The 25241-nt window shown below is 38.8% G+C and overlaps 1 protein-coding gene across 6 annotated transcripts in view; it reads left to right on the top strand.

Moving 5' to 3' along the window:
* Nucleotides 1–2233: 2233 nt before the first annotated feature.
* LOC109301517 (sodium channel protein type 1 subunit alpha) overlaps nucleotides 2234–25241 on the top strand; it is a 231210-nt gene continuing 208202 nt past the window's right edge. For 4 of the 6 annotated variants that reach the window (XM_019522727.1, XM_019522722.1, XM_019522728.1 and 1 more), the window contains exons 1-2: nucleotides 2234–2754; nucleotides 11742–11821. The gene's annotated coding sequence lies outside the window, so the exon portion shown is untranslated. Of the gene's footprint in view, nucleotides 2755–10892; nucleotides 11092–11741; nucleotides 11822–25241 lie in introns of those variants that run through there. The other 2 variants (XM_019522723.1, XM_019522724.1) reach the window with 2 other exon arrangements.

Here is a 25241-nt window from a genome sequence, read left to right as displayed (position 1 = left end):
AAGGAACTTGATTTTCTTCTATCACCCTCTCATTACAGCTACTTTGGGTGTTTCCAGGTGTGTGTAGTACACTGTGAGTTGCTGTGCAGTTGTTTTGGTCACATGATTAGCCCAACCTTAGAAAGCTGTGTGTACAGCTTGTATTTTAGCATGCACCAAATGTTCCTGAGGCATTCAGATGAGAAAAGAAAAAGAGCAATTAGTAATAGCTTATACTGCAGTAGAATCTGAATAGAGTGTCACAGGAAGAAGAGGCATTTCTCAAGTGTGGAGGAGTTCCCTCTGCTGCTTTTTCAAAGGTTTCTGCAAATAATGGAAATGGTGTCAGATCTTCCTAAAGAAAAGTTGCAAAAATATGTATAGATATATGGGTCACTACTGACTTCTGTGCAATACATACGTATGCGCATGTACACAGAAGATAAAGAGTACAAATAGTTAATGTCTCACATGTCTGGAGAGCATAATCATATGGAGCTGGACTGAATGAACTTGCTGCTCTACTTTCCCCAATCTGCATATGATTCTTCTGCATGATCTATTGATCAGACATGTGAATACACTCTTTAGGGTATTTTTGCCTGCCAGTTTCTTTTTTAAACATGTAGTTGTATTAAATAAATTGAAATATCAAAAATATTGATTGTAACACTCATATTAATAATGAATGTCAACAAGTAAGTGAAAACATCTACTATAACATTGTGATTAACATAACATGATAAGTTGATGAAACAGCTGCATTAAAACAGTTAACAGCGCATTGATTTTAAATGTGACAATAAACACAACTTTCAGTGCAAGTATACTATTCTTACTGTATTTTGGATTTAAATTGTTTTCCAAATTAGACATTAGACCTATGGATATGCTATTTAACTGAGTCAAGAGCTGTCTATCCCTTCCAATCAAAAACTGTTATATAATTTAAAATTATTATAGTGAAAGGAGAAAGGGCTATATGAAATATTGCATATTTTGTTTAGCACTTTTTTAGGAAAAGACATGGTAACATTTTTGAAAAAGAAAAGGGCATGGGGATAGTTTACAGACTTTTACTCCCCCTCCCAAATTAGTAACTCATTTCGGAGCAAATAACTAGAACAGGCTTGTATTCTGCCAACTGTGGACACATTTGAATATAATATCCCAGGTGACCTTTGTAAACCTGATTTAACTCTTGCTATTTTGTACTTTCAGAAGGGGGCTAAATCTTTTGCAGTACACTGAGAGTTCAGTGACCTGGTGTTTTGGGTTGCCGCAGTGTTGTCACCGAGTTGCTCCTTTGGTATTCCATGCAGATAAGAGTTTAACCTAGTATCTCAGAGCTATGCTGAAAACGGTTGTATTGTTTACCATAGCATCTGTTCACTCAGACATTAGATATTTTGTTAACTTAGTGAAAAAACAGCAAAAAGCATCACTACTTGAATATACTGCAGCTTTAATCATAGCTAAATATTTTATGCTTCTTTTTAAATTTCAGTTGCTACATTCATTGTAAACACTGTTTAGCTATTGCTAATGTCCTTATGATAAAGGCACGTATGTACCATAATGGTTTCTCCTTATTAAGTCATGGTTGTTTTAAATATAATCAGAAAAGCTCAAGAGTTCTTGTATTAATGAAGGAATATATAATATCCACATAATATCTTCATGATAGAAATAAGTTATGTTCTGTATTTACATTCCCAGTACTCACAATATTTTTTACTATTCAATACACAAAACCAGAAATAAGAAATCCAAATCACATGCAGTAATTTTAATTAATCATAAAACCACATTTCCTCTGTAGCAAAAATCTTTCCAAGTTTTTCTCCAACTAAGGTTCTGTCTAAGCCTTAGATTTGTGTTTTCCCCCTTGTGCCCTCCACAGAAAGGAAGTGCTATGTTCCAAATAACAATAATCTAGGAAATTCTCAAAAGGTCATCTTCAGAAAATAGACTAGAAATACCAATCCTTCTTCCAAAGAGTAATTTGAAAACTCTAAGAGCCAGGAATATGTTTTTCCCAGCCTTGCTTAAAAATATCAAAATCCACGTTAAGGTAACAAATTTAACCTCTGTAATGCCACATAAGGCAAAACACAAATGGTTTTTCTTCCAGAAACTAGTTAACCAACATGCACTAAGATTTATTTAGGGGAATAAAATGCTCCATTTGGAAATTAATTACAACATTAGAGTTTCTCTAATACCTTCTTTGGTTTTCTTCTACTCACCATAAAGGGTTATAAAAAGACAAGTGTATGCAGCAGTAGCCTCTCCTTCCTCACATTGTCTTGCTGTTGCTCTCTTATTAGCTGTAGCTATGCAGTCCTTTAGATACAGTGTGACAGGAATTGTGTTACATTTATATTAAGCACAGATGCAGCTTTTGCACTTGCTGTCTGCCTCACATTTGTAGCACCCTCATTCCTTCCGGTCATTCATTCCAGAGAAGGAATGACACCAGCAGTTCTGCTTGATTCTTGCCTTTTCTCCCGCAGCTCTCAGGAAAAAAAGAGTTCGTGATTTCCATGCTAACTACCAGCCTGCCTGCTGCCAGTACTACCTACTCCTGCCAGCGATGACATTCAGCTTGCTCTACCACATGGGATACAGCACTGATTCTTCATTATGTAAGGCAGTCTAGGTCAAGTGTAGGAGAGACACTGCTGGCCTGAGCAAGCTGGTGGAATTCCTCCTTCAGCTTATTGCTTCATGGGGTCTGGAAGTTGGATTTTGACCTTTGCTACATCTTCTTGGGTAAATGTTTTTTTGCATGATTTAATGGTAAATATGCTATTTTTCTATGCAGATGACTCAGGCTTGCTGTGAGATGCAGATAAATTGCTAGGAGAAACCAGCTTTGTCGGCATGCTTGAATAAGCAGAGTAATTCTTCTTCTAGCTATACCAGCTTTAAGACACTTTACAAATAAATGAATCATAAATTAGAGTTTGTTTAATAACATCTTCTCTATCCTTGTGGGGATTATTGTTGATTTGACTGATTAAACAGTGAACAAAATCCATTTGCTTGAAGGTGTTGTGGGAAAGCATTATTAGATTTGGCTATTAGCTCTAAGAGATTTGCTGCAATTGTTGGCTGTTGCACTGCATTTGCCTCAAATTACATATATGCTTCCTTCATTAAGAACCCTGCTTTATATATTATTTCTTTGATTTGTTAAACTACTTTTAATGGCAACATTGAAAACCCATAGGATATGTGGATATCATTTACTGTATGACTGCATGGATTTGTACACCCCTAATACTGCAGATAAAACTGCATTTAATGACTTCTCTGCAGAATGCCAAAACAGCATCTGCTGACTAAACTTGTATCAGATTGTGATATATCAGGTAGATCTTAAAGAAATATTTTAAATTTAACACTGTCCTTGAAAAACAGGCCAGGAAAACCATGAAATTGATTTGTCTATAGACTGTTACCAAATGTTCCTACAGTGAAGGTTTTCAGGTGGTAAAAAGGATGATCACTAACGGAATGCAGTAGATTAGGCCCTAGAAAGTAACAGCATACCATTTATACTGCAGTCTCATGTAAGGAATTTCAACAAGGCCAGCTTGCTTTTTAGGTATGGCAACTGTTTAATGAGGCAATGGAATGCATTTGACAATATTTGCCTGTATCTGGAGCCCTTTATTTCACAGCCCACATTTGTGTTACAGCACCTTGGACAGCAATTAAGCATTGTTGTGTTCAACAAAACAAAGGATTGGCAGGACTGAATTGAAGGAGGTGGTAATTTTAAAATTGAAGTGCTTACTTAATTTAAATACATTAGCAAATATGGAAAAGCAAGTGGCCTTTGTATTGGAAATGTCTTAGAGAAAACAACTTCAGTCAGCATGTTTATCAACCAATTCTGTTCTATTAGCTTACTGCTAGGATTTTGAAAGAGACCCTTTCACACATTAACTTTAAATAATATTCTTATACAGGTTATAGCAGCTGTCTTTGATCATAAGTAAAAAAGAAATGCAACATGAGAAAAATGTGACCTTGCCTTGAATTCAGATAAAAATAAAGATGTATATTTGCTCAAAAACAAATTTAACTGGGGATGATGAAAATTCCTTTGACACACTTTATTCCCTATATTGCAAAACAATTCTTTATATCATTTAATGAAAAAATGGTTATAATGATTGTAGCACTTTGCTTTTAAGTGATGTAAATAGTTCTTTTATTCTTTCATGGTTATTAAGAGCTCTGTCTCCTCTGGCACAGCAGTCAAGCGTTAAAGTTGACTGTTTATAATGGTTTTATCTCACTATTTACTGAATGGGATTTTTCCCTTGTGATGATCAGAGCTACTATATGTATAATTTAGGAGAGGTGCTAAGTTAAGAACTTTATTAATTAGTTTGTGAACCGAGAAGCTAAATTAAAAAAAAAATACAACTTCTGTTTGATACCCTGAAAACATCTGTTTTAACTTCAGTAATTCTGTTGCTTACAAGTGAAAAGGAGGGTAATAGTAGTTGAAAATATACAAAAATTTCACAAGTGAGCTATTAAAACAATTGTTTGTATAATACCAGTTTTGAATTTTAGAACAAAATTGCTGAGTATCATGTAATATTGTAATGATGCACTCTTAGTGCTCGGATGAAAGTTTGTTAACTGGTTTAGGCCTACAGTATTCTAGCAGAGTTGTTATATTTTGTCCTTACACATATGAAGGTGAAATGTAATAAGGGGGATAGGGTATTATGAATATTAAATATTTTCAGCACTAGTTTTTAGTATTAACTCAAGAAGTGTTAACAGACATTAACAATTTATTATATTTCATAAAAGTCATTGATTTATTTCCTAAGTATTCAGTGCTGTCTTTTTTTAATTTTATTTTTATGTTCTTTTTTCTACATTGGGGAAAGAGAAAGGCAGTCACAGTATCTCAGCCTAGTGAGGCCCAAATGAATGATTGGCATACGAAGTGTTAATGTCCATAAAAGAGTATGTAACCCATGTAAACAAGCTGTGTTGAGCCATGTCAATATGGGGTGAGGAATGGAACCTTGAAGTCCAAACTACAGTATATGAAATGAAGCCACTCTGTATCAGCTACTGCAAGACATAGACTACTGGCTGCCTTCTGTTTTTCTGCAATCATATAGAAGGGTTCAGTTAATAAACACAATGGCCACTATCCTGGTTTGCCCCACAATATCCCTCACTTTTTTCCTCTCTCCATACTATGTAACTGAGTTTCCTAGGGCACCCTCTCCCTGCTCCTGTCCCAAGTAATTAGCCCACAATTTTCTGCAGCATAAGGTCCTTTCATGGCCTGCTAAATCTGAAAGTTCCTGAACACTATACTAAATATAAGGAACAAAAGAAAAATACTACAAGTCTATGAATTAAAAGCTATTTAGGACTAATTTATTTTGCATAAGCATATGTGATATTAGTTCTTTTATTGAACAATTTGAATTTATTTTATTGTGAGCAATTTACAGTAAAAAACTTGAGAACGTCACATTACATGAAGGAGACCTGAGATTGGGTCTGTCCATCATAACTGGGCAGTAGGTGTAATATGTTTGTAGGTTGTGCCTATGTACTTGCTAAATTAACCTTTACAGTTTAGTGTTGAGTTGAAAAAAAACTAGCTGTTAGCATCTTAGTGTTACTTTATTTCACTTCTGTTCTGAATGTAAATAGGCCTCTAATGTTTTAATTCACAAATTTTACAGATGGGCCTGAGCTTTTAAAAATCCAAATCCTTTACAGTCCGGACTGCCACTCTTTGTGTGTGTTTAGTTTTATGTAAAATTTCACAAATCTCTTCATGTAGAATGTATATGCAACTCTGCTATTCTAGAGACCGACATTGTATAACTGAGCAACATGGTCTCTAGTTTCAGTACAAAAAATTACCTTTCTTTATCTGAGGTTTTGTTGGTTTTTTTTGTGCAAAGGCAGAAACAGCAATCTTCTGTTCTGTCTGGATGGTTTTTTAGTTCCTGGTTATTCAGCAAGGGTGGCTTCTTCCAGCCCTGTTTGCTGTCTAGCTCTTCCAGGAACCCATTGGGTTTCCTAGTTTATCCTCATGCCAGTGCAGGATCTGTAGTGATTCTTTCACTGGGTAATTAAGGACTCTTTCCTTTCCCCATTTTCCAAGCCATGTACATCTCATGGATTAGATACGAACCCTAGAGCATCAAGCAAGCAAAAGAGAAACTGGGAGATTGTACAAGTCCCTGGCAACTAAAATGTATGTTTTGAGCATTTCTGATAATATTGTTCTCAGCGTGTACTCAAAGCATAGTTTTCAGTTTTGATAATTGTTTGGCTTCCTGTAATTTCTCATCACTGCACTTTTGAGAGGTAATTCTTTAGGTTTCTTCATATTATACATTAGGCCTTCTTGTTTACAGCTTAAATGGTGTTGCAGAATAGTAAAGAAATGTAAGGTTCATAGTTTTAATTCTGACATCATAAAACATGGAGCTGCACTGCAGTGGGAGCCTCTCAGAAGGAATACTGACAAACTTACTTGTTTATGCTTTAAGAAAAGTCAGTATCCCCCTTAACATATTGTCATGCTATTCGCCAAAGAAAGCTAGTATTAACCAGGAAGTGTGTACCACCTTGATACCGTAGTTATGTAGTTCTGTAGTTTGTCCTCTCTCAGTTGTACAGAAATGCCTGAGGATAGGTCAGAGTCAGGCTGAGGCAAGAACAGAAATAGGACTGAACGGCTCAATCCTCCACTATGCATTTTCATTAACCGTTGGTGCTTGTGGAGCAAAGTTTCAGGAAATATGGGATTTACTGCAGCCACAGGGTTCTCATAACAATTGTGAGGCATACGTACGGGCGCCAATTGGAGCTGATTACTCATGCTTCACAGTGGATGTGAAGACTTTTCACTATATCTGCAATAAAAGAGTGACAAGGATTTTAACAAGGTGAATAAAACATATATCACAAAGTTACTTGTGTTCATTTCTATTAATTAGCTATACATTGGTATCTCTCTTGTTTAAACATATGGACACAAGGTAGGTTTTTTAATGACTCCTTTTCCTTCTCCTTTTTCTTTTGGGAGCAGGTAATTTGATCTGTGATGTTCATTTTGCTGAGAGATATACATTAAGTTCTTTTTTCAGTATTTGGCTTTCAGGTATTAAAAATATGGTGAGGATTTAAATGGTGGAAGTTTAGTTTGTTTGTAAGGACTTATGGCCTTGAGAGAACCTCCTGACCCCCTCAAATCCCAGGCCAGATGACTTATATAGAAGAGATACAGGTTCTCTCTGCCACTCAAAAGTTGATGGAGCTAGATGTGAGTACCTTAACATACAGTGTGACCAATGAAATTTGAGCTCCAGTCCAAAATAATTACCTCCTATGCCATATTCTTTAAGAAGTCCTTTAAAGTACCTTAAGTCAGTGTCTATATTAAGTATGTTGTCTTGAAAAACAGTTTAGGCTCTACCAGTAATACTTGAGGAAGGAAGATCTTTAAGGCCTATTCAGGAATGTACACTTTTATAGTGCATGCATTTCTCATTAAAGTATATAAAATTGTGATTGAGTTGGGGAAAATATAGAGTTCTTATGTTGTAGTGTGTATTAAAAAGTCAGTATAAGTATTGGACTAAAAATGCCTGTAGATATACTAACTCACTAAAGACATCAAAGATTTTTACTGCAATGTCTACATTTCTTTGTCTGTCTAGATTTGAGTTGGGGGGTATTGCTTTCTTATTAATTATTTAGTCCATTTTGAGAATGACACAATTCAAAGCTGGTGCATATGTAATAAAAGTAGCTTGGAGCACAAATGATCAGAAACAAGTTTATACTTCTAAGTTTCATGAATGAATATTCTGCTGTTTATTTTATCTACAGATTTGCATTTGCCACTATTTTGTATTTTTTATTTCCAGATGTGCTAAAAAACACTTCCCCTAGGAATGAGACAGTTAATGCTGATTGAATGCTTATAAATTGTTCCAAACCTTGAAGGGGATTCTGTCTCAAAGGTGTTTCAATCACCACAAGGAACTGATTTTCTACAAGTAATGTAAGGACATTGCAGAACTTTGTAATATATGTGAAGGATAAATGACAAATGATTAAACCTAAATAAGAACCCAACAATTCAGAAGCTTGTTTGATGCAACCAAATGGTACTAGATCATGGATCTTTACATTTCTAGTTCCTGGAATCAAATGCAATTTAGATAGCAATTGACCAGCCTGAATTGCTTGCCAACTGTTCAGTGGCCTACATACAGACTAACAAAAGATGTAAAGCTTACAACTGGTGATCTCACTGTTCATCTTAGCAGAAGAACCACAAGCCACATAGTAAATGTGAAGTCTTTCTGAGTCAGGTTTAAGGTGTATTAAAGGGGAAAACCTTTCAAAACTGCAGTCCATTGTGTTCTTGCCCTGTACACAAAACTTGTTTCCACTTTTCTGAGTCTAGGACCTTTAATTAGTAAAATGATAGCATTTTAAAAGTTAAAGTTAACATACAAAGTAAAAACATAATAGATTTTTTAATCTATGAGAAACTGTGAAACTTTTTATTTTCACATACTTTTAATTTTAAAGTATGGCATTTGAATTGCATCCTTTTCAAGAAAATAATTTATTTTCAATAGCCTTTTCTGATAGAATTATTAATGTTCTAACATGCACACATCTTTATATATATATATGTGGCTTTTTAAAACCTCAGTAACCAAATGTTAGGGGGGGTTTATTTTTTAACTCAATATTTAGAAGTCTAAAATTGTTACCTCTCCACTTACATTCATTTACTCATTTTAGTATTTGCATTGCAAACACTTAAGCATATATCAAGTTAAATTCATTGCAATTGTTAGAAAACATGCTTATAACCTCAAACTATTAGTAAATATTCACAAGTTGGACATTAAGCTGCAAGGCACTTGCTGGGTGGATCGAGCCCCCTAAATCCCAGTATAGTCAGTGGGAGTTGAAGGATCTCAGTTCCATATAGCAGGGATTGTCAACCAGGGGTACATGTACCCCTGCGTATACTTGGGACGGCCCCAGGGGGTATGCACAGCAGTGCAGGAAAGCAGAGTGCGGCAGTGGCGCAGAGTGGTGAATGGCAGCAGCAGCTGCCGTGTGAGGTCCCCGCCCCCTGCCGCCGCCATTCACCATTCTGCACAACTTCTGTGTGCTGCTGGCTTCATGTCCAGCTGGCTGTCAGCCCTCCCTCCCCCTCTGGGAGGGTGGTACACTCCTTAAAAAAGATTGAAAACCCCTGCCATATAGAATAAGTCAAATATGGCACAAATGATACCATCACAAAAATCCCGTATGTTCGTATAGGGGTGTCAACCTGCAACAGGTGCTACAAGTGGCATAGGCAGTCACTGTGCATGGCACAAGGCTGACCAGGGAGGAGATAGGTAACGTAGTGGCAGATAGGCCAAGGAGCAGAAAACAAATCAGGCAGAGAGCAGAAGGCAGAGCAGCAGATTGGGTAGGGGGACAGAACAGGGAACACGAAACAGAACAGCTGATCAAACAGGGGAGGGAGGATGGGAATAACACTGGGGGAAGATGTGGGGCTAATTTGTGGCATGCCTGCAAAAAAAGGTTGTTCCTCACTGTGTTATATATAAAATAAGTCATGATGCATCCTGTCAGGGCAGCATCTAGACTGATTCTGGTAGCTCTAATTTATCATAGACTTTTTAGAGTTGTTGAATTAGACATTTGAATGTTCAGTATCTATACTGGTGAAAACAGTCATTATATACAGATGAATACTTGTTTTTATCTGCACTTGCCAAATTCATGTTATATAATGAAGCAAGTGCTTTATTATTTTCTCCTCTTTTCCTCTCAATATCTCCTCATCCTGGTCTGCTTGCTACCACCTTGCTTGTTGTCCTCTTCTCTTTAAAACATTGGTTACTCAATACCCACCAAGTGTGGATGCAGATATAACTTTGAAAAGTATTTGTGTATAGCCATTCCAGTTTTAACTGGGGGGGGGGGTGTCACAAAAGCAAAACTAGAAGTGTATATTCTCTCAGATTTAGCTTTGGCAATAAAAAAGAAGCCATGAGCCACTGCAGCTGTAGGTTCATTATGCTGGAAGCCACTGTCACTTAGCAGTTTGAATTTTAAAAAGCAGCTTTTTTGTAAAGGCTCCAGGTCTGGCTGCCTAGCTGCTATTCTAAACCTTGTAATACAGGGTTCTGACATCACAGTTGTCTAACAAAATGTTTGATGGGCAAGACAGTTTGTTATGTATGGATATGATATCATACCACGCTGGCACATTAAGGTTTTTTAATTGATCCTGTCCTACACAATGGTAAATATACCATTAATATGCTGTAATGAGTTATAAAATAAGATGGTGATAAAAAGGTAGTCAGTTGTGAAATGCAAGGGACCAGTTTTGGACAACCTTCTTGTGTCATCATCATAAATCACAATACATGGGCTTTGGTATAAAAAGATCATTTATTCCAAGAAGAATTGAGTTGTATTCTTGTGCTTATGTTTCAGAAGTAAATGGTTAAATATTTAAAAATGAAAACAATAAAGGCACTTTTCTGGATATTTTGTTTAAGTTTTTTAAAATAACTTTTTATTTTAGTCCTTGTCCTTGGTTTCTTCTGAGAAAGAATATTACTCTACAAAATAAATATGCACAAACTTGTTAAAAATGCTGTTATGGCCAGAGGAGCTATGAAAAAAAATGCTGGTTACCACAGATTCATTCTTTTTGCCAGTAGATGGAGCTGTCTTGTAAGGTGATGGCTCTCTCTTTTTTCCACCCTCCTCCCCCTATCTGCCTTTTTTTTTGCAAGCTATTTGCTGATTTGTATTAGGTACCATAGAGTGAGCCTCAGAACAGGAAGCCGAGGATGAAGCAGAAAGGATACTGCAGAGGTCTCTCTCTCTCTTTCCCCCCTCCCCAGTGAGAATGCAGCAATTGTAAATACTTGGCATTTTTTCGAGCTAGAAATCCTGAACAAGTTTATTAGACAGCATTTCATTATCACCATCTCTGATGCTTTCTTTCTCATAGTATATTTGAAATGCCTGGTGTCTCAGGTAAGTCAGCAGGACATTTAATCATAGATCTTAGTTCGTTTGTATCGGTATCAATGGGTTTTTTATTCAATCAAACGAGAATGCTTGCTTTGTAGTTTATACTAAGTGTGGGCTAAGACAGGAGATCCAATTTTGGATTTTTAAAACCTTTCACAAGCTGCAGTCAGTCAGGTCTGTTTAGCAACACAGGGTTCTGTTACAAGATTGATTTCATTGGCCTTATATTTTTTGGATGTTTGCCAGCTCTTATAATTGTTTTCCTATTATTAAATTTAAGGAATTTATTTCCGTAACCATCATTTAGGAGTGATAACTATCTAATAAGGGTCATATTGTTCCTTAGAGCAAAGCACGAACTGGAACATAATATTAAGCACAGTAAAAAGGCAGTAAGGTTACAAAGCCTAGAGTTGCAGAGGTATACAGCTAATCCTACCCTATTCAAACAGAGGCTGTGTTCCAGGCCAAATGCCTTACCCAAGATTTTGGTGCAGGGCTTGCTACCTTTTTTCCTTCCTGACAGTGAAAATCTTTCAAACTGTATACACAGCAGGCAAGCCTTGCTTTTACTTACATAGAGATCAGCACTAGTGGTAATACTGCAGATATGACTCGGTTCATAATCTGAACCGTCTTGCTTTTTTAAACAGCACAAGAAATTTGCCAGGTGGACATCAGGCTCTTTCAGCGTCTTTTCTAAAATGGATTACTCCTCTGCCACTTGTCTGAGGTATGTGGAAACAAACATTCGCATCCAACACACATCTTTTGGATTTGGATTCTTCCCCCCTCTCCCACCCCATTCTTTTGCAAAAAGTTTTTGTTGCTCCCTCTGCAGTATTTCAAATTGAACTGCCATTTTGATTTTAATGCTGGACTGTGTTTTAAAGCCATCACTGTGTATTGGTTTCCAGAAGTACTTGTTTGGTATCTGTGATGTCAAACTCCTAAGCTATGTAAACTGATATTATTATTACACTCTTGAAGCATGCCTGCTTTTTGTATTGACTTTCAGTTTGGCATAGAACTGAGCAATCAGTATATTTACTGCAAAAGAAAAACTGCATTAAATTTAACATTGAAAATTTAATGCAAAATGGACAAAAATGGGAAAAATCACTGTTGTGCTTTTAGTTTATTTGGTTGTGCCTAGGCTGTGTGATTCTTTACTTTAACACCAGCAGCTAAGCTTATCTTCAACACTTGCTGCAATATTTGGATGTGAGAGGAGGTCAGAGACAGATGGATAAACCTTAACTTTGAATGCCCTCACTTTATCATGTAGGTACTAGTTTTGTAATTCATAGTTAATTCACATTATTGTGCAGGCAGTATCTGGGAGGGAGGAAAATTCCTACTGAGGTCGAATTCACATCTTTCTCTGGAAACTCCAGGAAAACAATAAAAATATGTATACTATCTTTATTTGAAAAAGCTAATGGTTGGCTAATATAATTTAATGAGAATGCTATACTTCAAACCCACCTGCACCCTTGGGCTGGATCTAGACCATGAAGCTCTTTACAGGCCTGATGCAGACTGCAAAGTGACTCTCAGGCTGGATCTGGACCCAGCAGTGATGATGGTGGGGCAAGAAGTGGTGTGGGGGTTAACACACCTGTTGCTGACCCACTGACACATGCCCATCAGGGCTCCATCACAGGGGATTCAGCAGTAGATCCCACCCCCAAATCCTTGGCCTCTGCTGGAAACAGGCAAAACGGCTTCATGGGCTGGATACACAGTGAATGGATCCATTGACATCATAAGACACAAAAGTAGCAAGAAAGAGATTAATTATATCATAGTATTGTATCACTCTGGCATGAAACTAGTTTCCTATAGCTTGCTGTAGCTTACTGTTTTATATTACATGGATTCATGTTTGGTGTAAAGTTTCAGAACTTAATGTGAACTACTGAAATAATTGGGAACATGAAAGGATGTAGTGACTTAGTATTTTTGTTTAGAAGTTGAGGTGATTTTAAAATACCAAGTCCCCAAATACATTTGAATGTGACTTTTAAATTCATTTGTCATCATTTAAACATGCCTGACTAATGAATCATTGAGGCCACCCACATTATAACTCATCATACCATCTTTCCATATCTGGAATTTTCATTGAAATCAATAAATCACTGGCAGAATGGGAAACATGATAGAATGTGGTGTATAAATGGACAATTTTATTATTTGATTTTGTCCAATACTAAACTGAGCTCTAATGTTATATTTTGTTGCATGATCCATATTTATTTTCTTTGCTTACGTTAATCTGCAGAGCTGAAACTAGGGGTGGCTGACTTCCTGCTGGTCTTGAGCAGTGTTGGGCTAGGTACACACATTCCAAGGTGGAACTGATCTAAATTATGCAGTTTTCTGTAGGTGGCTCTGCTTCCTGATCTTCACTTTCTTTCATTTGAGGGCCCTCTGTAAGATCACATTTTCATTTCACTTGGTTTGCTTTTAGGTCATTATTATTCTCCTACTTGTTCCCATTACACAGCAAGCATCCATACACTCTGCTTCTATACCCTGTCTTCTCCTTACCAGTACTTCCGTACTGTTATGTTCTGCCATTCCCATATGTACCACACCCAGGTCCTGGCTTTGTTCATGACCTTTATATACACTTTCCGCATTTTCAGACTTCCTTGTTGCCTTCTGGGTATTTCATTCTCTTTACGGGTGTCCATGCTCCTAATTCAGAAATTCAGCATTTCAAATATCTATGTTTCCAAATGTCCTTTTACACCTTCATACTATGCTACTCTGCTCCATCAATAGTATTTTCTAACGACAAAAATCCTTGCCTCTTGCACTTAGATAAGATATTCTCAACTAATATCTTTACTTATTCCCCAGGCAAGGTACTATCCAACCACTGTCCCATCTTCCTCATTCTCTGCCAGCAGAAAGTGTTCTTATGTTTTCTTCTCCTAGGTTCTTATCACCTTACCAGACATCCTCCTCTCATTTATGACAATGGTCCCATTCTTCTCCATATTTATTTATTTCATTACATTTTACTTCCTTAGTTTGGCTGGAAGCAGAAGTCCAGTTTCTACCTCAGTTTCTGTTTTCAAGCTTTATTGTTTACTCCAAAATCTCTCTGTCTCCCCCTCTAGGACAAGAGTATCAAAGATAGGGCTTGAAGCCCTACTGTCTGGCCCACTTTGCTGTGACCCACACGCTGCTGGACCAGGCCTGCATGCAGAGCCGCGGTTCCATGTTGTCCATGGTGCCACCCCATTCAGTCCAAGATCAGTGTTGCATGTAGTGGCTTCCTCCATGCAGAGTACAGCACATTCCCATACTGGGTGTGGTGGGGAAGGGTGCCACATGCAAGACAGATCCTGGACCAGCTGGAGCCCATGCCAGCCTGCTCAGAACTCACACCACACATGTACCTCCTGCCCCCCACCACGTGGCACAGTCTCAGAACAGGTTGGGGGTGGGAGGGGTCCATGCACTGGTTCTGGCAGGTGGGGCGTGAGGGGGCGGGGCATGTTCCTTGGGTTCCTGATCTAGGCCATGGACTGGCCCAGCACGTCATCCAGGCCACGAGGCCCGAAGGGTTTGACATCCCTTTGTTTCTTTATAAACTTTGATTCAAACTCTAGTCCTTCTGCTGCTGGTCCCTCTATAGTCTCTTTCTTTGCTCCCAACAGATGTTTTTGTTATTTATATTAGTTGTTATAAAAACCAACAAATACTGCATGAATATCAAGATCAGATAGAGTACTTTAAGAGGATATCTAGAGGTTCTTGTGACTCTCTCAGACTGATTTTTGATGTTGGTATTGGTCAGAGATGACTCGACCTAAATTTCAACAGTGTGACTTTCTAAGTAAAATATGTTATCTTAGGGAAGCTTCCAGAAGTTTTTCTATTAAAAAGTGCATTTTAAACCAATGAGTTTGGGAATATTCCAAATTTACTCACAAGCAGCACTTGAATTCTCTCATCCCTCCTTGGATACCATTTTCTACTTATTTCTACTTATTCCCTGTTTTACAGTGTTTGAGTCAGAATAAGATGTTTGATTTCCTTTAATACTTTTAACAGTCTAGCCACATTTTTTTCAAATTATCATAAATTTACATATGAACATAAAGTCTAGAAGAAGGTTGCAACCTTTCAGGATAAGATGACACAGATAAAGTTTAAAGAAAGGGTTTCTTTAGTAGATCTGGAAATGAAAGTGGAAGGGAAATATTACAGTACAATATATTAAAAATAAGTTCTTACAGCACTGTGTATTCTCAATCAGGGGTTGTCAACCAGGAGTATGCAAGAAGGCCCTAGGGGGTACACATGGGCAGGCAGGGATGGAGCATTGACATGCATCATGCCACGCTGCTGTGCAGGTGCTGCCCACCCAGCCAGACATGGGGGGCGGGAGAAGCTCACACATTCAGCCTCGTGTCACTCCCATCCCTCCCACTTCGCATTCAGCCACCAGGGGTACCCTGCTCCATGTCTGGCCCCCAGGGGTACACTGATCCAAAAAGGTTGAAAACCCCTGTTCTAAATGATGATACTTATATTAACTAATTTTCAAAACTCTCCTATACAGTAATAATAGATATGCATTACCTTTGACACCTATAGAAGAATATATCGATCAGAATTCATGCAATGCCTAAAAGCTATATGAATTAGAATTTCTCAAAGTACTCAATAAATTATTCCATTACATTTCTTTGGGATGTCATACATTGTGTGTGTATGTGTATGTTGTACCACTCTAAATTTTGAAATGGCTAGAAACTTATTTTCCAAATATTAGCTAATTTCTTAATAATTCTCTTAGATCATTCAGGTCTTATAGGATCAGGATAGCAAGTACATGAATAAAGAGATTTAAAAAAAAGACCTATGATAAGTCAGCTCAATTTTAACTCAGTGTAAGGGATCTATGGTAGATTTAATTAGACTTTTTTGTGCAATTTTTTTTACTGAAAACTAGGATAATTCAGAAGATGATTAAACAGAAGTGGATGCAGAAGAGCCAGATTTCAATATAAAGCATTTTTGGCAGGAAGGAAATTCAATCTAAAAAATGTATTTTCAGAAAAGGAAGATAAAGAAGTGTATGCTGTCTGAAATACATGGTAATAGATATAGCAACAGAGAACTGTCTATATCTTCTTAACTGCTACATTAAAAATACTTCACTGAGACGAGCTTCCATAAGAGATTTTCAGATTTTTTTTCTTAAATGTTTATTATATATACCTCTGAATGGTAGATTGGATATATTTAGAACTTACCTTCAATGTAGGTTTGTCTTAGTTTCAAATTGTGTTTATTTTTTACTGACTGATTGGTAAAGTCAGAAGTTTATAGAGTTGCAGGTTATCATAAATAGGCAAAGTTTTCAAGTCCTAATATTGTTTTGAAATAAATTCCTACCAATACTACAATTCCAAATTAATAATGGGCAAATAAAAAATTAATTAGGATTGCCAATAACATCATTATTTTAAGAGTAAGCAGGTAGATTTTTCTACATAGACTGGAAATGTTCATGGAAATTCTGCAAGACACTAACATAAAAAAGTAATCTGAAAGAATAAAGGAAGTTTCTACAGGAGGTAAAGTAATGAAAACAAATTAACAATTTGCATAAACAGCATTAGATTTTTTTCCTATTATTCCTGGTAGAGAAACATCCTATGTTAGACATTTCAAAGGAACATTCTTAACCATGTTTGGCACTTCTGTAAAATATGTGGCACTTCTATAGAATTTTTCATAACAAATTAAATTGCTACACATTTTGTCACATAATGGGTTTGTCTATGAAGCCATGCAAAATATCATTAAAAAGCAATAGTTATTTAGCTGATCAGTATAAAAAAAATATAGACAATCAGATTGAAATCAACATATGCCCTTATTTCATTTCTTACACAAACAGATCTACAAATGTGCCTGCAAACTAACTAAACAAGAATGCAAACTGCAAATTAGAAAACTAACTGGTTGTTCACATGCACAGATAACCAACTGCAGGAATACTATATACATTCAAGGGTGCAGCTTCATATACTGACTTTTCCTACATAGACCACGGCCAGTTTGAGGATGGGGTTTTAAATGTAGGCAAAGCTGTAGACGGGTGCATAGTAGGTTGCCTAGCTGCCTCGCTCTTGTTACATTCAGATTTTTGTAAAGTCCATTAAATGTGAGATGCATCTTTAGGTACGTATATACAGGACTTTGGAATACCTGACCCTAAGTGCACAGAATAAGCTGGAAATGGGCTGTGAAGATTCTCTTTTATAAGAAATCTGTGTTGTACAGTATGAAGTAGTATTATTAAATATGCAACTGCCCCTCAAGCTGTGGACAAGCAAAACTTGTGCCATGGGTAACACTGCATGTGTTAAGGCGCAGTGGGGTGACAGCTACAGGGATGGTGGCCCCTGCTGTGATGCCTGCCAGCTGTCGAGGAGATCAGTGCAGGGAGGTCCTGGGGCCCTGCACCCCTAGCTGCTGACAGGCAAAACTGGTGCCAAGACTGTCTCTGTCTTGGGGCAGTTGATTGTCTTGATTCTCTCCTCTCCTGGTTTTGTAGGTGCTCATTGATGCTCGTTAAGTCGTTATGTAGTAGCTAGGTCCTGTGTATTGAGCTGGTCCCTGAGTCCCTGGTCCCTGAGTGAATCATGATTGATTGATTGGTATCTGGTAACACAGCAGCTTAGCAGCAGGCCTGCAGCAGTGTCTCCCCTCCCCGCCCCAAGACAGACACAATTAGTCCCACAAGCACCCATGGCACCAGTTTTGCTTATCCCTAGCTTGAGGGGCAGTTCCCCCCAAACCCCTGCACCGATCTTCTTGAAACTTGGCAGGCTTTGTGGTCTCAATAGGAGCTACCACCCCTGCAGCCTTGATCCCCCTGTGTTGTAACACATAGACATGACAGGAGTCTTGCTTTCAAGAATTTGGGGTACAGTTCCCCCCAAGCCCCTATACTGATCTTCTTGAAACTTGAGAGGATTTATCCTATCTGTAGAGCCTACTATCTCTGAAAATTTAATTCAAATTGGACAAAACCCAACAAAGTTATAGATATTTTATTGTTTCCCCATTATGCCATATGGCTGGATCTCCAAGGCGGCTCCAAAGCTCTTCGGGAGCTCCGAACTGCTTTGGGAAGCCAAACAAGGCCATCACTTCAACCCAGATGTGCTGCTTCAGACCCCGAAGTGTCCAAAGCTTCTCCGGATCCAAAGCTCTGTCCGAAGCCTCGCACAGCCCTAGATTCAAAAGCCACACAAGGTACTTTTACACAGCCATGAGTTGCAGCAACAGGCTTTTTGAAGGAAAAATGCACATCGGTGCTGAGAAAATGGTGGTGGTGCACTTTAGAACTAACACACCTTGGAGGTACTTTAGTTCAAAAGTGCACCATGGCCATTTTCTGTGTACTGACATGTATTTCACCAATCATACAGCTGCACATGGTGCAGTGCAGCTCAGCTTAGCTTGTGTGTGGAGCAGACTTGATTAATCGAGTCTGCTCCAAAGTGGCAGATCTCTGGCGCATCACTGGAAAAAAAAAGGATGTGTATATATGCCAACAGATTCCTGCAGAGAGATCTGCTTTACATAGGAAGTTAAACTAAGCATGAAATAAGCAGCAGCCCACTGCTTTTAACATTTGTAGGACATTAATAGTATATGTTACATAATTGTACTAAGTCCACTCTCAATTAGAGTCCAATGAAGAGAACTGCTTTTATTTAAAATCTATTTTAATATTGAAATTGATTCTTGAGAATGGTGGAACATAGGAACATGGAACTAAAGAGACCATCCCAACCATCAAATACACTACCCACTGGTTTCAGTCAACCACGTAATATATGTTTATTCCATAAAGTTAAATGGGATCATCCACTCCAACTCCTCCTATACAAAACATCCCTCAAAGCTCCACAATAATTTTAGGCAATGCAGTATAAAAAAATCCCTCAATAAATTTGCTACAAGAAGAGAGGAACAGAGACAAAGACATCAATGTCCTTCGCTCCTACAATAGCAGGAAACATGTTAAGGAAAAGGTATCCAGGTGGTCCTAGGATCATTTGGCAAAATATTTAAAACTGTTTTTTGCCTCCCTGCTAATCAGGAGCAATCAGTGAGCAGCAGAGCCCCCCTGCCAATCAATGGTGGGGGATGCACAGGGAAACCTGCAGCATTAAAGGAGCTGCTGTGCACCCCACTCCCACCGTGAATTTGGCTGGTCCTTAGGGATGTGCATTTAACTATAATGACTACAGGACACAATATCTTTTGACTATTTTTGTCTAGTTTGTGTGTTTTTAAATGCTATGTATAATCTAGCAATTTATTGTACACTCCAATAGAAATATTTGTTTTTTATTGAGTTTAAACTGAATAATTTCATTCTAGCTCCTAGTGTATTGGTAAAGCCTCTAGTTTCACTTTAATTGAAGAAAGAAGTGTAGTGTTATATGTGATGAGGTGCCACACCATGTGCACCCCACTTTTCAAAATCCTAAATCTACCCATGCCCTTATATCCTTATCTGCATTCACACAAAGAGTAGAGCACAGCAGGGTGAAATGGATGTGTTCCTTCTCAGTTTCATTACTACTTCCTCTCTGACACCTGCAAAAGATTCTGACAAGCAGCAGTGAACTTAGTGTTTTGTAAGATTCACTGTGCTGATGCATAGTGGTAAGTCCTCTTTAAGTTTTTTCAAACAGAGGACCCTGCATCTCTGCTATTGGAGTTCCTGAGCTGCAGTCTGCAATCTCTTTGGGCATTTATACATGTGCTCCAGGGCTAGGTACAGACAGTCAAAAAGCCGGAGACTGAATCAATTCAGTCTTTGCAGGTTAATCTAAGCTGCATGGATTAAATAGAAATAAAAGTGAACAGACATTTACCTTTGATTCAAGAAATGCAGCCAAATGCCTGTAGTGGCTCAGGCCAGAAGCCAGGGTGCACTAGAGCACAGCTCTCTGACTATGTCTGCTTCCTCTTCCTGCTGCCCATGAGGTCCTGCGATTTGCAATCCTGAATTCCAACAGCAGGACTCTACAGGGTTGCTCATGACTTCCTCTTCCTGCTTCCAGGTGCTTCTGGGATTTGTAGTCCACAGTTACAACCAGCAGTAAGTTTGAGCAGGGGAAGTGGAAGGGGTGTTTAACCCCACTTCCTGGCTCCACACCCAAGTCCCCCCTCCCCCTGCAGACTCGGCTGCATCCCCAGCCGGGCTTGCCCCCCTCACCTCTTGTCACCCAGCCCTCGCTGCTCCAGCTGGGGAGCAGAGAGACTGGACCATTCCTGCTTTCTGGAGCAGACAGCACATCCCAGCCCAGGGCTGCAAAGCATGCTGGGATGCTGGGGGACTGTGATTTAACTTGAACCAGGAAGGGGTCTGGGGCAGAAGTTTCATAAACTGGTTTGGCCCAACTCTGTTAAGTCTGATACTATATTCAGTCACGTCTAGCTTAATCCAGTTTCAGCCATTTTGAAACTGGTTTATGTGCACTGAGCCGTTACCAGTTTAAACCATTTTATGATCACCTAAACTGGTTTATGTGTAGCTTCTTTCCCTAGCCCAGGAATTGGGGTGGGGGTGGGGCTTTAATTAGAACAGGTCCAATAGCTGCTCTAATTAAAGTGCCCAGAGCATCACATGTATCAGCAACCCCATGCTGAAAAATGGCAGTGGGGTTCTTTAACTAAAGCTCATTGAATGAGCTTGAATTAAAGCACCCTCACCACCATTTTTCAGCACGGGGATGCTGATACACATGACACTGGAGTCTACTGCATCGCGGTAATTACCATACTCCAGCAGACTCGTTTGAGTCCCATTTCTCTTTTTGGGGTCTTTTGTTGTTCTCCCGCCCTGGCGGGGGGTCGGGCTAGAAGATCTTCTAGGTCCCTTCCGACCCTTAATCTATGAATCTATGAATCTATGAATTGAGTCTGCTCTGATGTGCTATAATTACAGTGCGTTGAAGCAGCCTCACTACGCTTGTATAGGTGCCCTTTGATGCTATGTCTGGTAATTCTGATTTCCAGGATGAGCTTGTTCAGAGAATATAGTCTTTCTCTTTAATACTGTCAGTCATGGACGGTGATCACAGACTGGCCCTTCTGCTTTTCCCTTGAGACAAGTTTCTACACAGCTGTAAAGTTGACTAATTGTGGACTAGGATTAAATAAAATTTAATAGCTCTACTGGGAGAAACTGAAATACTTACTCATCAAGTGATGAATTACCAGACATGTTAATAGAAGAAAGCAAATTATCATCTAATAAAATACTCTCCCCATCTTATCACTGTATATCTCATAATCTTGACCCTGGGTAGTGGCTGTCACTGAGCTCTAGATAAATATGGGGAAAACATGAAACAATCAACATATACATTGAAAAGGTAGATCTTTCAATTTTATTCTTTTGGCAAAGTATCTCTCTTTCATAGCAAACAGCAGTCTCCTGCGGATGAGGATGTCTATTTTGTAGTGTCTTAAAAGAATAACTATTTGCAATGCTAGAGATTGCCCTCTGCTTATGGCTTAGACCTCTCCTCTCAGAATGCTAACATGTATATCTGAGCATCAAAGTTAAGCCCTTAAAACAGTATTTTGTTAAAAGCTTTGTAGGATTTAAAAATTAGGCTCCAGTCCAGTTTGGGACTAGCTTTTTAGGCCTCAATAAAAAAAACTGATCCTAGGGATAAGGCCAAGATTGTGAAAAATACAAGTCTAGAATTAGGTTCATAGTTCCATGTTTCCAGGCACATAAATAAATTACTTAATTTTCAAAATTGCTGAGTAACCAGCTCCCACTGACTTCAGGGTGAAATCCTGAGTGCTCAGCACTTTTGAGAAAAGTTGGCTTATTTCTTTCTGATCTCTTCAGATAAATTCCCAACATCAAGTAAAAATCATTTGTTTTATTTTATATGAAAAGAGATAATACAAAATGAAAGAATTATATCATAAATAGTAAAACTGCATTTAAGGGAGAATTCAATGCTATAAGCAATTACCTTCCCCTTATGAAATATTGAATTTTGCTTTTATCTGGATAAATGCTTCTAATTCACATAGCTCTCATAACATGACAATTATCAGTAAATAAATTTAGGGATAGAAAATACAAAGACACTTTCTCATGGTGTTCAAATGATTATACTTATATCTTTATTTGCAAAGTACAGGACTGGACTTCCTTTTTAGGATTATTTTCACTTCCAGAAGTTTTAGGGACTTAATGTTACCACTTCCTTGCCATATATGTCTACTGCCAGTTTTTAATTCTAAATTGAATATCCTAGGTTAAAAGCATCTAAAAAATACTATTTTTAATCTGAGTGCATCTCAAGTTCCAGACCACGCTGTACAAATTGGAAAGGGAAAGTTCTGAGTAAGGAGGATAATGAGATGGCATTGCAGACATCTTTCCAAACATGAGGGCCAGCTTTTAGAAGAAAGCATTAAATTGCTTGTTTGAAAATCTAACAAGCAAGCAATGGAAGCTAGCACCCTGGGCAGACTGGAGGTGGGAAATGGTTCCTTGCTACTATAAAGGTAGGGCTGAGATAGGCCACAAAGAGCTTTGGAAGCAAAGACAAACATATTCTGTTTGATACAATAAAAATGGGGAAGCCCATAGATGGATTCAAAGAGAGTGGGGATGTGGTTAAGTAGAAAATGATTTTTATAGCAGCATTCTAAATTGATATGACTGGCAGGATTGCATTATTTGTAAGGCCAAAGAAAAGTGCATTGCAATAATTAGGGAATATCTAAGGGCCCTCTATGTGTGTAGGTAAAGGTGCAAGGGGACATAATGAATGATCCACACAATTATACCTCCTGACATACCACACATGCATTGCAGGAGTCACAATTATGTGGATTGTGCATTAGATCCCATTGTGCCTTATTGCTGGTGCAGGGCATGCCCAATCCTGGGCCTCCCCTGCACTGGCAAGAAGCAAGTCCCCCCCACCTGGGATACAAGGTCACCTGTCGGGGCTCTCAGTGGAGGGAGAGCACCATGTGTTCCTGTGGCTGGGAGCCCCAGCAGCTGACCGAGGCTCCCAGACGTGGGAGTACTCCAGGAGTCCTTGCGGCAGGAAGACCATAGTTGCTGCACTCTCCCAGTTGTAAGGTGGGCTTCACACCCCTGTGTGGGTGGGATACTGGAGCTATTGTGATCTCCTGCCTGCAGGGGTGTATGGGGTGCTCCAGGGCTGGGATATTTCAGCAGTGGTAGCTTCCCAGCCACGTTGATGCTTGTTCCCCCCCCCCCCACATGACTGGGAGCCCTCTCAGCTGGGAACTCCCAGGATTGTGGGGTGCACATAGGCCTTCTCAGCTGGGAGCTCTGATCAGCTGATGAAAGCTCCCAGCCATAGGTATCCATGGTCACATGTTCCATTAACAGCAGAATAGGAAGCAGCTACAAAGTTTTATTCCACAAAATGTTTAAGAACTTTGTAGCTTATTTCTCTTTTTATCACAGTATCAGTTGATTGAACGTGACTGGGTGACCACTTAAGATGTGATTAATTGGTTAATCACACTTTAAGTGTAATGTAGATGGAGCCTTAGAGATCTTAAGAAGACAAACCCCACAATATTTAGGTATATCATGAATATGAGGTACCTGGTTCAGGTGAAACAGGTCCAATATATTGTACAGAGATGAATTTTGCAGGGACTGACTAGCATAAGTTTCACTTGGTTTCAGCAGTCCTTAGGCTTGATTGCTGGTCCTCCTCCCATATTCAAGCTTGTCAGGTTTAGCATTGCTAGGTTAGGATGGAGAACTAGTCCTTAAGGCTAAAGTTGGTGTCTGATTAGAGGTAGCAATGGATCTGTGAAATGTGTAACACTCAGATGGATTTCTGTACTTCTCAAAACACTGGGCAGTAAAACTAAACAAAACCTTATAAACGCTCATTTTTCTGCTACTAACTTTAACTACACTCCCTGTCAAATGCATTTCTCAAGATGCAGTGTGGTGTCATTCTGTGTCTTGCCATTCAAATCCCTTTTTTCATGGGACCTATTCATTTTTCCTTTTTCTACCTTTATTTTATAGCAGAGGCATTTGTATGAGGTTTGTTTTGTAAGGAGTCTATTCTGGTGAGCGACTCATTCAGAAACCTTCTTGTGTTCTATACTGTCACTATCTCCATTAGATTTCATATTTTGGAAGTACAAGCATAATGAATTTCAGCAAGGACACTTGCACTCTGTTTGGAAAATAAAATATTCTTTTTATTCCTGAACAGATTGTTAGGTCTTACCCTACACATGAAAAATCATTTGGATTAAGGTAGGAGAAGTACTTAAAACAAAAAAGCTACTCTTGATGAACTTCCAGCATAGACAATCCCCTAATGTTACCTTCCAAAAAATGCAACACTAAAAGACCTTTTTGTGGAGAATGTCCTGCATTCCATCGCGCTCCCACTTTTAGTAAAGATTGAATATGGTAGTTAAAAAGATTAAAAATGAAGCTAGGTAGACAAAGTTCTTTGGGTAGATGAGATATCATTTATTAGGCCAACTAAATAGTTGGAAAAATTGCTCTTTGCAAGACCAGCACAGCTACAACCAACAAACCAAAAAATGAAGTTTGTTTTTTTCAAATTACTCCCAGCCATCATCCTGGCATTTTTATTATAACTCTTTTCAAGTAATAACTAGGGATTTGGGTTTTCCATTTCCTACAGAAAAACAGAGAAAACCATGGATTTCCCAACTTTATGAGAGAAAAAAATGGATTTTTCCTTTTGGCAGAGATTCCCACTTTTGCAAAGAGCTCTGCAGGTGGCAGAGTTCCAGCCTGCAAGAACTAATTGCAAAAAAGGCAGAAAACCGCCAATCCTGTCTGGAGGAGGAGGGAGAGGGGAAAAGGGAAGGGCTCCCAGTTACCCAAGGCTTCACTCAGGCTCACTGTTGGTTCCTGGAGCCTAAGGTAAGTGTGGCTTGCAGGGGCTGGGGTCTCCCTCTGGCAGGGCTGGGAGGTTGCGGGTCATGGCTGGGGAGCACTGGCAGGGCTGGGTAGGGGGGCCCTGGGTGGCAGGTGCGGGTGTGGGGGACTGCCAGGGCTGGGGGAAGAGCCAGCA

The sequence above is a fragment of the Gavialis gangeticus genome, unplaced genomic scaffold, assembly GCF_001723915.1.
Source record: "Gavialis gangeticus isolate Ggan-Ray unplaced genomic scaffold, GavGan_comp1, whole genome shotgun sequence".
Classification (NCBI taxonomy): domain Eukaryota; kingdom Metazoa; phylum Chordata; order Crocodylia; family Gavialidae; genus Gavialis; species Gavialis gangeticus.
The sequence above is the reverse complement of the archived record's forward strand: the minus strand, read 5'-3'. Positions and strand labels throughout refer to the sequence as shown.